The 14,326-nt window shown below is 41.9% G+C and overlaps 1 protein-coding gene across 1 annotated transcript in view; it reads left to right on the top strand.

Annotated features, from left to right (window-relative positions):
* The first annotated feature begins 6,945 nt into the window (after positions 1 to 6,945).
* SLC16A7 (solute carrier family 16 member 7) overlaps positions 6,946 to 14,326 on the top strand; it is a 112,574-nt gene continuing 105,193 nt past the window's right edge. Inside the window, exon 1 of the mRNA XM_067564137.1 lies at positions 6,946 to 7,117. The gene's annotated coding sequence lies outside the window, so the exon portion shown is untranslated. The remainder of the gene's footprint in view (positions 7,118 to 14,326) is intronic.

Here is a 14,326-nt window from a genome sequence, read left to right as displayed (position 1 = left end):
TAGAAACTAAAGTAATAACTAATTTAAACCTACTCACACACACATATACACACACACATACATGCGCCCAAACACACCAGAAAGCGTTCTATAGTTATATATATAGCTACCAGTCCTGGTCGTGGCTTGAGATCGTAGCTAGGGTCCGTTGCTGGAGTTCGTGGCTCGTGGCAGCCACCTGGCCAGGAAAGCTGGGCACGAGGAGAGCAGGGTCTTTGTCGGGCGCGCACCGACGCTCTTCTTTAGATGATATGTAGAACGCTGTTTTTTCCCCCCCAAAGCCTTGAAATCTCACCCAGTCTTTTATAGGTTTTTTCAGTTCTGCTGTGTCACGTTGCTTCTCTGTGACCCTTGATTGCTGGTACAATAGCAGACGTGACTTTCAGCTTGTTCTTTGATGTCTTGATTAAGTTTGATTAAGTTTTTCTGGGGTGGATCCTTCTTTGCTTTTTGGGGCTATGTTCACACTCTTCAGCCTAGGATGGACTTCACACTTCATCAGGACAACTTCATCAGGACAAGCTGGCAGTTTGGGTCTGACTCACACACACATACACCCTCCATTCATACCTTGTTCAGATAACTATCTTATTCATCTAAAGGTTTAGAAAGGGTTTGACACAAGATGGAGTACATAGGGTCAAAATGGGGTTTTTACACAAGATGGAGTACATAGGTCAAAATGAGGTTTTACATTCACAATATGGAGTATGACTGAGAGAAGTTCAAATGTTACATGATTTCAATAATAACCATATAGAGGTTGACACAAATAAGGGTATGGATTAAAAGCTATGAATTAATCTACAGGGTTACAATTACAATTAAAAGCTCTGACTTAAGTTCCAGGGTTACAATTACAATTTTATTCCTACACTTTGTTCTCCACATCTTCTTTTCCCACCACATGGCATCTACTATGGAGTAGCCATCTCTGTCTTATTATTGAGTCCTCAGGCTGCTGACCCCTGAGGCACAGCACCTCCTCATTGGTTACATGATCTCTTCAATAAATTCCCAAGATACTTCTTAAATAAAGCTAGCAAAATGCATTCATCTTCCTGTTATGTACTTCCACTATCTGCCACATTTCTGAGGTGTAATGCTGGGAGACAATAGTGTTGTTTAATCTCATTTTAGTGTGTAAATGTATCTTCTTACTCTTCCAGACATTTGACAAATAGGAAAATGCTTCACTGGCTTTTCTGATTCTTGCCTTCAGTTTGTGAGCTGGTCATTAGCAGATATTGTACTTCCAAAATAGATAAAGTCATCAACTCTTTTGTACTCTTCTCGAACAATGAATATCTGCCACTCTTGACAGCATTCTCTCGTATCTCCATGATCTTCCACATGCTGATTCAAAGTTCAACTTTAGCAGCTTCTGCTTGTATGCTCATAAAGAGTCTTTTTGTTCCACCCAAATTGGTATCCAGAATGACTATGTCATCTGCAAAATCTAGGTGTCACAACTTATCTTTTGTCCATACCATACCAGTGTCCTCAGCAGCAGTCATGGCTCTTCTCATCACAGAGTCAATGACAATGCAGGACAGGTATAGTATGCAACTTTGTGTTACACCAATGACAATCTTAAACCATTCCATGTCTCCACTCTCTGTTCTGAAGCAGCATACATTCTCATCATATAAAACTTTTATTAAATAAATAACCTTTGCTGGAATTCCATGGTGTCGCAAGATCTTCCAGAGGGCTTCTTTACATAATAGAAATGCCTAGATCTGGAATGAGTACCCATTGTGATAAGTGTTGTACAAACACATGATAAAATAGTTCCTATCCTGAAGAACTTGCAATCTAAGACAACACAAAAGCAATGGAGAGCAACAAATAAACAAGAAGGAAGATGGAGATGGGAGGATTAAGGTACAATAAAAGGTCACCTCATTCAGGTTTCTAATGTACATATCTTGTGTTTAATAATATTAACACCAGTTGTAAAATAAATCTAAATGTTTCCCACAAACCCAATCATTTAAATAAAAATCTCTCCTGTTCTCACTCATCAGCCCAAGGAACAGAACATCCTCCCATCTTCAACTACAATTAATTCCCTATTCCTTTACCTATACTCCATTTATACATGTAATTTCAGTTTTAACCCTATTCTTAAAGGGAGAGCTCCCTTTAACCAAAATGCAAACAATAAAAATACAACAAAATTAACGTTATCCAAATTTAAACACAATGTTTAGCAACATCATTTCAACAATTACAATATTTCCAGGCTTCTCTCACTAATTTGTGAGAATCTTATATATTACAGCACCAATGTGGACACAAGAACTAGTGGGTATAAACTGGCCATCAGGAATTTTAGACTTGAAATTAGATGCAGGTTTCTAACCGTTAGAGGAATGAAGTTCTGGAATAGCCTTCCAAGGGGAGCAGTGAGGGTAAAAATCCTAGCTGGCTTCAAAACTGAGCTTGATAAATTTATGGAGGGAATGGTATAATGGGACAGGCTAGTTTGGCAATTGACTGATCTTTGACTAGTGGTGGTAGATATGCCAATGGCCTATGAAGGGGTGTTAGATGGGGTGAGTTCTGAGTTATTACAGAGAAGTCATTCTTGGGTGTCTGGCTGGTGAGTCCTTCTCACATGCTCAAGATTTAACTGATTGCCATATTTGGGGTCAGGAAGGAATTTTCCCTCACGGCAGATTGGCAAAGGCTCTGGGGGTTTTCGCCTTTCTCTATAGCATGAGGCACAGCTCACTTGCTGGTGGATTCTCTGTACCTTAAAGTCACTGTCACTGACCTGAAAGTTGCTGAACTTCTCCAAAAAAACTCCAAAAACAGACTTCAAAGAGAAACTGCTGAGTTAGAAATGATCTGCAAACTTGATACATTCAAACTGGGTTTAAACAGAGATTTGAAATGGCTCTCTCATTACAAGAGGTAAATTGCTTTGCTCACCCATTCTCACCTCCTACTCAATGACTGTCATTAGACCTCAAGTAGGCTTTCATCCACCTCCCCCATTGTTCTCTATGCACTTGTATATGTATATGATAATCCTATGTTTCTCATTTCTACCTCTGCATCTGACGAAGTGAGCTGAGCCTCACAAAAGCTTATGCCTGCTAAAATTAAATGTATTAGTTTTTGAAGTGCCACAGAACTCTCGTTGTTTTTGCTGTATACAAACTAACACAGCTACCCCTCCGGAACTCTAAACCATGATTTGAGGACTTAATAACTCAGTCATAGGTTAGAGGTTTATTATAGGAGTGGATAGGTGATGTTCTGTGGTCTGCATTGTGCAGGAGGTCAGACTAGATGATCATATTGGTCCTTTCTGACCTTAGAGGCTATGAGTCTACATTAAACTCCATTAAAAAGAAAGGTAAGGTTTTAAAATCAAGCAACTCAAAGGTTAGGAAAGGGAAAAATTAAGGTTCCCTATGCAATCATAATTCTGCTCCTTGTGTATAACCATTATAATATAGCCTTTACTTATATACAATTTTTCCTTATATAGATGGTCCGCAGGGTGTGAACCCAGGGTTTTAAGATACTCAGAACCAGCTTAATCTACTTGAACTAAAGGAGAAACCAGTAGAAGAGCTATGCTGTTATCCTCTGTGTGGACCAATCCTTAGAGGGGGACACAATACATGCTTTGCCAATGCTTATATAACTATACCAAATTACTGGCAGACAGCTAATGTGACACCAATTTTTTAAAAAGGCTGCAGAGGTGATCCTGGCAAATACAGGCTGATAAGCCTAACTTCAGTAACAGGAAAACTGGTTGAATCTATAATAAAGAACAGAATTATCAAACACATAGATGAACATGATATGTTGAGGAAGAGTCAACGTGGCTTTTAAAAAGGGAAATCAAGCCTCCCCATTCTGTTAGAATTCTTTGAGGACATGGTGAACAAGGGTGATTCAGTGGATATAGTGTACTTGTACTTTCAGAAATCCTATCACAAGGTACCTCACTGAAGGCTCTCAAGCAAACTAAGCAGTCATGAGATAAGAGGGGATTGTCCTCCAAAGTATCAATAACTGATTAAAAGACAGAAAACAAAAATAGGAATAAATGGTCAGTTTTCAGAATGGAGAAAGGTAAATAGCAGTGTCCCCCAAGGATCTGTACTGGGACCAGTGCTGTCAGCATATTCATAAATGATCTGGAAAAAGAAATAAACAGTGAAATGGCAAAATTTGCAGATGATACAAAATTACTCAAGACAGTTAAGTCGAAAGCAGACTGTGAAGAGTTACAAATGGGATCTCACAAAACTGGGTGACTGGACAACAAAATGGCAGATGAAATTCAGTGTTGATATAAGCAAAGTAATGATACTAAAAATCAGAATCCCAACTATACATACAAAATGATGAAGTCTAAATAAGCTGTTACCACCCAAAAAAGAGATCTTGGAGTCATTGTGAATAGTTCTCTGAAAACATCTGCTCAGTGTGCAGCAGCAGTCAAAAAAGCTATCAGAATGTTAGGAGCCATGAGGAAAAGGACAGAAAATAAGACAGTAAATATCATAATGTCATTGTACAAATCCATGGTGGGCCCCCACACCTTGAATGCTGTGTGCAGTTCTAGTCACCCCACCTCACAAAAGATATATTAGAAATGGAAAAGGTACAGATAAGGGCAACAAAAAATATTAAGGGTATGAAACAGCTTCTATATGAGGAGAGATTAAAAAGACTGGGACTGTTCATCTTGGAAAAGAGACAATTAAAAGTGGGGAGGGGGGCGAGATATGGTAGAGTCTTAGAGAATCATGGATGGTGTGGAGAAAGTGAATATGGAAGTGTTATTTACTCCTCCACATAACAGAAGAACCAAGGGTCATTCAATGAAATTAATAGGTAGCAGGTTTAAAAGAAACACAAGGAAGTACTTCTTCACAAAACTCAGTCAACCTGTGGAATTCATTGCCAGGGATATTGTGAAGGCCAAAACTAGGCAAAAAGGCATTAGATAAGTTGATGGAGGGTAGGTCCATCAATGGCTATTAGCCAAGATGGTCAGGGATGCAACTCCATGCTCTGGGTGTCCCTAAGCCTCTGACTACCAGATGCTGGGACTGGAAGACAAGGGATGAATTATTTGATAATTGTCCTGTTCTACTCATTCCCTTCGAAGCATCTGGCATTGGCCACTGTCAGAAAGACAGGATACTGAGCTAGATGTACTAGTGGTCTGGCCCAGTATGGCTGTTCATATTTGTAGGACAGCAGTGAAATGGCGAGTATGATCCTGGGTTCTATTACTGGCTCTGGGAACAAAGTGTGGTTCAGTGATTTAGAAGCAGAATAACTAAGCTAATCATTTTGACAAAATTATTTTAAAAGATTGAGTGGAAGAGACTTGAAGAATGTAATACAATAGACCTGGGTTCTCTTCCTAGCTGTGCCAATGCCCAGCTGAGCCAGACCTTGTTTAACCTCTGTTATTTTTCTTATATATAAAATGGGGGAATGATAGTTTCTGCGTCTGGAACTAAAGGTGTGAGATCAATAAGACCTGTGAGCTATGCAGAAATATTACCAGTATTCAATCATTAAGAACAAACCTCCTGAATCCCCACCGAGTGCAGTGCAAGTTTCCACAGTGTAAACAATGTTTCTTCATTTTATACACTAAAATTACAATAAAAATACAATACAATAAAAGTCTAACACAAAATTAGTAAGTGACAGAATCAAGAATGCTCACGCAACCTTAATTTGGCCCCCTTGTGCATCTGTATTATGATACAGCCTTTAATTACATGAATTTCCAAAAGACCCCTGTCTTATAGATGGAATCTTCAGAAAATTCAGCTGCCACTCTATCAAACGTCTACTGAACGTGTGTGAATTTGAGATTTTTTTTAGTGAAGTTTATAATTTGGCCAGATTTGGGCTGATTTTCACAGTGACGGCACAAGGCACATACTTATCAAAAAGACCACCACACTGCCAAATTTCAAGTCCCGGCCCCAAATATGGGGATGTTAAAGCTCTTCAAGGAAAGAAGGTCACAAGAATTTATTTTTAGCATCTGTAAAATAATGTATTTTTCTGTAACCTCATTCTCAGAAATAGCTGAACCATTTTAGCTTCCAAACTTTCCAAAATACTTCAGCCTGACGCAGACACCTGGCATGGAAAATTTCAGCCCTAAAGGTTAAAGTGCTGCAAAGACATAAGCAGCTGAAAACTGGATCGTGTACTGACACTTTGCCTGCCAAATGCATGAGTGTCATGTGAAAGGTGTCACACTTGACAGGTCCTCGTGGGCCAAGTGCCCTTGTCCTCTCCTTCTCCCCCTTCAAAAAAACACATCATAAAATTAGTTGGTCCAGGCTTACAGATACTGTGTGTGTGGGGGGGGAAGGGGGGGGGTGTGGGGGGGGGGAAGGGTTTACTCTTAGCCATGTGGAAGATTGCATAGGCCAATTGATCTTGTAGGTCTTGCTGGATCTGGGAATCTAGGAAGTTAGGGAGGCTCCCCACCACTATTGCCCCTGTGCTCTGACACCTACTCCCCTCACCTACTCCCATCCGGTCTGACACCTGCTGTCCCAAGCCCCACTACTGCCCCTCTGGTCTGACACCTGCTGTCCCAAGCCCCAATATTGCCCCTCTGGTCTGACACCCACTCCACAACCCCCCTCCCCCACACACACTGCTCCTCTGTTCTGACACCTGCTCCCCTCCCCCTATTGCCCCTCTGGTACCCGCCCTCCCCACCTTTCCTCTGCGCCCCTCCCGTTCCATCCAGGCACGGCCAGGAGCCCGGTTGGGTAGCCCAGGAGGCGTCTCCTGCAGCAGCCTCCGCCCAGCCACCCGGCTGCAGCTGTAGCCGCCGCCGCAACGGCGGCTGCCCTTGTCTCCACTGCCCAGCACAGCGGAGCCTGGTCCTCCGAGCAGCGAGCGGCAGCGGGTCCGGGAGCAGCCGTCTGCCCCAAACACACACAGGGGCGCCTTCCTGCTGCTGCTGCTGCTGGGGACACGTCATGGGGAATAAATAAATAAATAAATACACCCACTCACCCCCTGCCAGTGAGAGGAGCCGGCGACGGCGGCGGCGGGATTAGGTCCAGCCCACCCAGCCCCAGCTAGAGACCAGGTAACGTAACCGACCCATCAGGCGGGAGGAGGAGGAAGAGGCCGCTTACTTTGGGCCCGGCCTGGGTGGGTCAGGGCAGGGAAGGAAGGGGGTTAGCACCAGGGCTAGTGTTCGTGCCCCACTGTGTGCGCCACGCTCTGTACCAGCTGCTGCTGCCCCTGGAGCGTGGGTAGCGGGCAAGCAGTGTGCTGGGCAGGGTCGGGCTGTCTCTCTCTTTCTCTCTCTCACACACACACACACACAGAGCTGCTGCTGTGCGGTGCGCGTGGCCCAGTGCGCTCACTTATTGACACGCACCCTGCACAAAGAGCGGCTGCCACTGGCGTGTGTGCGAGGAGAGGATGCCCCAGCAGGCTCACGCACTGCCCCACACAACCCCAGGACAAGGAGCTGCGTCCCCCGTCCCCCCGGCCTTTGGGTTGTGTGCAAGGGCAGGTCTCCCAGCACAGCCTCACTTAACACTGACACGCGCACGGGGGGAGGAGGGGGGGGGTACCACCGCAATTACTGCTGCCTTTGGATTGTGGGTAAGCGGGTGGCAGGTCAGTCCAACGGAGCCTCGCTCATAGCCCCGGCCAGCAGCCGCCACCCAGGCGCGCACAAAGAGCTGCTGCAGTGCGGCCCTCGGATGGTGCCCTGCCGAGCGCGCGCTCCCATCCCCACAAGCTGGCGCTTCTCTGGCCAGGCCCCCCCCAGCACACGCCGCCGTCTCCTCCTGCGCCGCGGAGGGAAGCGCTGGAGCCGCCCCCGCTGTGCGCCGCCCCCCCGGGCGCTGACGCTGGGACTTCTACATCCCTCGGGGGATGTTGGCTAGACTCAAACCGGGACGAGGCCAGGGCCATTCAGTGTCCTGTGATGGGCGGGAGGGCAGGTGAGCGCCCCAGACCCGCCAGGCTGGTCTAGTGGCGCCTTTGTGTCTACGCTGCAGCCGACAGCGCTGCAAAAGGAGGTGGAGACGGCAGCATCACTGCGCCTCTCCTTCGCCTAGTCACCGGGCGCAGCCCCTTTCTCCTCCCCCGCGCGGCGGCTGGAGCTGAGCTGAGTCGAGACAGGGGCTGGGCGTGCTTCTGGGCGGACGTCACCAGCGCCCTTCAGCCACCGGCCTCTGTCTGAGCTCGCCCAGCCATAAAGCCGGGGCGGGTGCAGCGGCTGCTGCTCTGTCTGCCCCTTTCCCCCGCGGCGGCCAGGCCAATAGGAAACGGCGCGGAGGCGGCGGAACGGAAGGAAGGAAGGAGGGCGGGCGGGCAGGCAGGCAGCTGCTGCTGCTGCTGCTGCTGCAGCAGAGGAAAAGAGGATGAGGACGGGAACCGGATCCGACTGGGAGGTGGGCGCGGCCGCCTGGCATCGCCCAGTTGGCTCGTTCAGGGGAAGCTGGGGCCCACGTGGAGCGCAGCCCTGCAATGCTCAGACAGCCAGTTTCACGCAGGCAGCGTGCCTGGCAAGGGCGCCGTGGGGGTGGCTGTGCAGCCTCCTCTGTCGGAGCCTGCCGCAGTTTAGCTCTCTGTAGACAAACACATTTGCGCACTGGGAGTGCTCCAGACGCGTGGGAATTTCTCCCCCCAAAACAAAACGATTAACTTCTTATTATTCGCGGTGGGGCTGCAGAAAATACACATCCTGTGCACTCAGCCCTCTCCGAGCTTTGGGGGAGATTCGGCCAGAATAAGTCTCCCGAATCTGCAGCTCCAATATTACTATGTGGTGTTCTGATTACTGCTACAATCATTCTAAGCTGGGTTATGGTTAGTAGTTATTTATTGACCCAGCAGCGTCATTGGCAGGGTATAAGAGGGAGAAGTAGACCTGGGGGGAGGTTCATTCTGTTACTGCAGCTCCTTCGTGCTGTCTCTGCCAGGATACAAGGAGTGCCAAGTAGCCCTAAGGTTCCTTCAGGGAATGCTTTCAATTCAAGGGGCCTCCTTAGCAAAAGGAGCATAGTTAGCCCTACATGCCCTGCCCCTGCTGTTGTAGGTTGCCCTGGTACAGGGGGCATTATTGAGGCACTGCCATGCCTCAGCTATTTCTGGCTGCTGGAATGGCCAGTATAATGTTACAGCTGAGGCACAAGTTTAGAGCAGGCCAAGAAGCTGCCCTAACCTATGCTAAGGTTTATCCCCTGGCAGTCCTTTTATCCAGCAGACACATTGTCTCCTCAATCCCTGTCCCAGGAACAATATCAACAAGTACTTAAGAAGTTGCCAGATCTAACTTGGCGGGGACATTTCAGACATGCAGAATGCCTCACATGCCCAGTGGTGAAGAAGGAATCATATTGAGTTTATTGTTGAAAGCCTGTGAGGTTAAAACATCTTAAGAAACTGAGGCCACTGGCTTGTTGAGCCTTACATATACATTTTAATGATCTTGATAGTAATTCTTTGCATTTCTGCAGCTCAAACTACTACAAATAGTAATGAAATAGGTGCATACAGTTTACTTGGCTGGAGTGGGGGGCTGTAAATTCAACAGTACATCAGGTAAACCTAGCAACATACCAGCCCAGGTCTAAAGAGAGTTGAGTCACGATATGGAGGTTCTGCTTATTTGCAGATATTTTGGTTAGATAGAAAAGGTAGGAAGAGAAATTACAAGAAAGCCAATAAAGGAAGGGTACATGGATTTTTGTTTGTTCTATTTGGGAATATTAATAAAATAAATGTGTTTAAAAACAATAGAAACTTCTCCCCTCTCCGTCCGTTCTAGGCTGCATACTAAAGTTTTTTTAATATTGAATATTTCTGATATTAAAGGATGCTGAATATATGCAGTTTCTCTAATCAATAAAATTTATAAATTAATTTTGAGGGATAGAAACTGGTAAATTTCAGTTTCATCAGAAGAGAATGGCCTTTTCTATGAGTTAAACATTTCTCTTGAGTGTGTAACTTAGTATGGAGTAATAACTGTATGAGGAGTTAGTGGTAGTTTGTTTAATTTAGTATTGAGCTTTTATCTTAATGGTTTTATCTTGTCTGTTTTCCACAATAAAAGCAATGATTGTCAGGACTGCCCCCAGCTAGAAGTAATTTCCTATATCACAAAAATGTCACTCTACCAGAGTATGCAGTATCTGTGATTGTTCTACCCATATTTATCCTTGAAAATACATGTTTATATTTCCCTCTTCTGTTTTCTTATCATAGCCATCATGGTGTTACAGCTAGGCTAAAGAGGAAATGTTAAAAAAGGGATGACAAACGTCAGAGGGTAAAAGGCAAAAAAGACAAAGTGGAAGGCTGGGCGAGTTTCATTGTGGGGAAAATATTATTACTTTGCAGGGATTTCCTAGACTTTAACCTTTTCAGGTTATCTAATGTAGAATAATAGATCAGTTTTTCAATAATATGCTTTTTAGTTTTTTTTCATTTTTATCTTATTTTATTGTTCAGGACAGGTAGCTATATTAGCTACTTGTGTGCCAATGCGAGGGTGTGCGTATTGATAGTTGGGTCATTCCATCACAAAGTTGTTCTGCAGCTCTTGGCTTTGCTATCTTGTAAAACAGCACATCGATCAGTTACGATGCTAATACAGATATAGTTAATGAAGAAGTGAATAACATGAGTCTCAAACTTAATGCAATCTTAAAAAATAAGACAAGTCTCTAGTTGTACAGTGTACATGTGTCCTAGAACTTGAAAATATATTGAGTTGTAGAATGCTACATAAAAAGAAAAAATGTATAGATCTGTAAAAATTCATAAGGGCTAGATCCTGCAACGGGGTCTGTGTGGTCAGTGGGGATGTTTGCGTGGCAATGGGGCTTCATGTAGGTCCAGAGATCCACCTGTGTGCAGCATCCTGACTAGATCTGGGCAAATTTTTATCAGTAGATTTTTCATTAAAAAATACATTTCCCATGATCCAAAAATATTTGTAAAATTGAGTTGAAACTGACAAACAATTTCAGCCAAGAAAAAAATTATTAAAAAAAAAAATCAGAACATTGTTTCAGCTTTTTCATTTTGACATATTTCATTTTGAAATGGTGTTTTGAATTTAAAAATAGCTAGTTTTTTAAAGCATGAAAAACACCTGAAAACCGCCAAATCAAAATGAAAATCTTCTTTAAAAATTTTTGATTAACTAAAACATATGTGTTGACTCAAAATGAATCACATCCCCCCAATTCCATTTAGAATCAACTTGAAATGTTACAGTCCATTTAAAATGAAATTGTTTAAAGTTATTCAGTGAAAAAAAATCAAAAAAAGAAAATGATTTTGGTGACTCAAACTAGAGTTTGATGGGGGGGAGGGTCAGTCCCCAAAACAAAAAATCAATTTTATGCACAACTCTAATCTTGATCCTAAATTATCCTTCTTGTTAAAAAAAAATGTGCTTCCAAGTTTGAAGTTTTAAGTCATTCATTATTATTTAAAAAAAAAAAATAATAATCCTGAAAATAATATTTGGTAAAAAAACCCTACAACAAGTCATTAACTATAGAAGCACTTGTCAGTGTTACTGTACTTCAGAAATATTTTATAGCAAAGTGTGTTATAATGGGATACAATAGTTTGCCTGTTCTTTTTGTTATTTAAATTAAACTATTAATAGCACTTGTTACTAACATGTTAGTACTGATCATTGTTAATGTAAGAAAATGTTCTTGTTTAACTAGTTGAACAATATATGCTTCGTGATAAAATATGTCACAGTTTTGCTGAAATCTTGTTTATCTAGCTGGCCAACTTAATTCATATTGTTCTTACCAAATGACATGTATTTCAGTGAGTGAGGCTGTATGAAATTTTTATTTTTGTTACACCTATTTGTTGGCAAATTAAGCAAATTATTTCAATTGTCAGATACAAGCTGAGCTGAAGTTGTAGACAAATTGCTAATCACATTTATGGAAGCCTGAACAATTCTTTATAGTGAAAGTCCAAAATATGTATTTAAGTTTAATAAGGCAATTACATGATTTACTGATTGATTTGTTTTTTACATTTAGCAGCCCTATCACAGATACATAAGTAGAACATAGTAGTATATTAGAAATATATTTATTCAGAGTAACACATTATTTCTTTAATACACTGCACAATAATTGTCTTGTCAAATCTAAATTAGGTGCGTAAATTGGGATCCTTAATTTCAGTGTTACTGAACCCTAGGTAAGTATGCTGTTATCTTGTAATTACTGAAGTCTGAATACTGCTTTCAAAGCCATTCCTTCTTCCGACTAACATTCTTACTGGATGAAATTAGCCGTTTATAACTGTATATTGAACAGCATATTTTATAATAAGTAATATTATAGTAATAAGTAATATTAAACATTTAAGTAATAAGTAATAACATTATAGTAATAGGTAATATTAAACACTGCAGATATGTTTGCCTTGTGCAGAAAGTCTTTTTAAGGCTCCAGTTATTCATTAGGAATATCTACTGGTTTTTAACTTTTTTGTTACAAAAACTGAATATCATGGGATAGTTTTGAAGTTTGGAGTTGAATAGAAGTTTTCATTTAGTTCTAGTCTGGTTGAATAACAGTATAATCGATATAAAAACTGAGCTCAGCCTTAAATATGAAGCTGTGACCAGCACCTCCATAATAAGATACATTTTATTCCAATATGATATGTGAAAATACCATAACAAAAAATCCATCGCCATCTAGGAACTTACTGTTGTCATGCTGCATTCCCTAGCCATTAGACATTTCATGATATCGGGCTCTTATTATGTGAATGAATCTTCTTTAACTGCTAGCATGGTAAGGCTTATGACACATGGTTCAGCAGTTCCTACGTGATTCCGTTGAGGGAAGAGTTATATATACACAGTAGCCATTTATTTTTATTTTATTTTAAACAGACTCCTCTAGGTAAACTTGGCTCAACCTTCAGTGCCTGGGGCTCACTCAAGTTAAAATCTTAAAATAATATAACAAATCTCTGGCCCTCTGGATACAAACTTCATGGCGTCACTAGCAGCATGCGGCACACCACTGTGAACTTTGCACTGACATGTGGAGATAGAACGCTGATTTCCCAGCTTTCAAAAAGCATACACCCCCTACTACTGCAACTGTTGGCAATGTAGGATCTAAGAAGATCTGATTTCATCAGCTAGAGGGCTGTGATATATATTTACTAGATAATCCATTGAATATTATAGCTACATTTATATATCCATATTTATACACTGCTTATTGTATTCAAAGAACATTTTAAAAAATTACAACTGTAGGAGAAGTACACATTGGTCTAGTAGATGAGGTGCTGGACTAAAAGTCAGATGACCTGGGCTTTATCCCTGGCTCTGTTTGATTCACTATGTGACTTTGGGCAAATCACTTACCCTTTCCATACCAGAGTTTCCCTGTCTACACAATGGTGTGTATGATGATTACCCACCTTTGTAGAGAGCTTTGAGGTCAACAGACAGGGTAAGCTGTGAGTGCTATCATTATTTACTATTACTATGTTTAATGTTCTGGAGTAGACAAAGTGATTCTAAAAAGAACTGTAGTCTCTTAAGTGCCAACAAACAGTGCAGTATAAACAGTGCACAATTATATCCTAGTTTGATTTGGTTTGGTTTGATTTCTCTTTCCTCATTCTTTCTGTGCTCCAGCTGGCAGGCATCAAGGACATCACCTAAATGCTCTCTCTTGGCCCTTCAAAGATGTGAGTATAGAATGAAGAGAAGGGAAGCAGAAAGTACAGAGTGTGGGGAGAAAATAAAAAATGTAAAGGGGAGAGAAGAGAACAACAGATTGACACTGGAAGATAGGATTTGGTGGGTGGGGAAACTAGTTCTCACAAAAGTGAGAGCAGATTAAGATAACACAAGAGAATAGGAGACTTGTGGGTGAAAAGAAAAAAGGATAATTGAAGTGATGACTGATTGATTAAGAAAGACAGTTATCTGAAGTATGATTACAGGAAGAGGCCATATAACATACCCAGAACACTACAATATAATATATTTTAAAACATTTTAAAAGCTTGAACACACAAATACAAATTTAAAAAAAGAGGCAAATGTTTAAAATTTACTTGTTTCACTCTCACCCCATTTCCAAGGAACCATCCCTGGTTTTCTACAAATCACAACATTACTGCCTACACATTTCTTGTGTGTTACTAGTGACTTAGGTTGCCTTGGAATATTACTGCACTGGTTAACTATGAGTATCATTCAATAATCATGCAATAATATACTGTATTCTAAAAATTATTCATTGTATTTTAA

The sequence above is a fragment of the Emydura macquarii genome, unplaced genomic scaffold, assembly GCF_026122565.2.
Source record: "Emydura macquarii macquarii isolate MOO-44397 ecotype Brisbane River unplaced genomic scaffold, CSIRO-AGI_Emac_v2 contig_2636, whole genome shotgun sequence".
Classification (NCBI taxonomy): Eukaryota; Metazoa; Chordata; order Testudines; family Chelidae; genus Emydura; species Emydura macquarii.
Note: the sequence above shows the minus strand (reverse complement) of the source record. Positions and strands in the feature narration are given on the sequence as shown.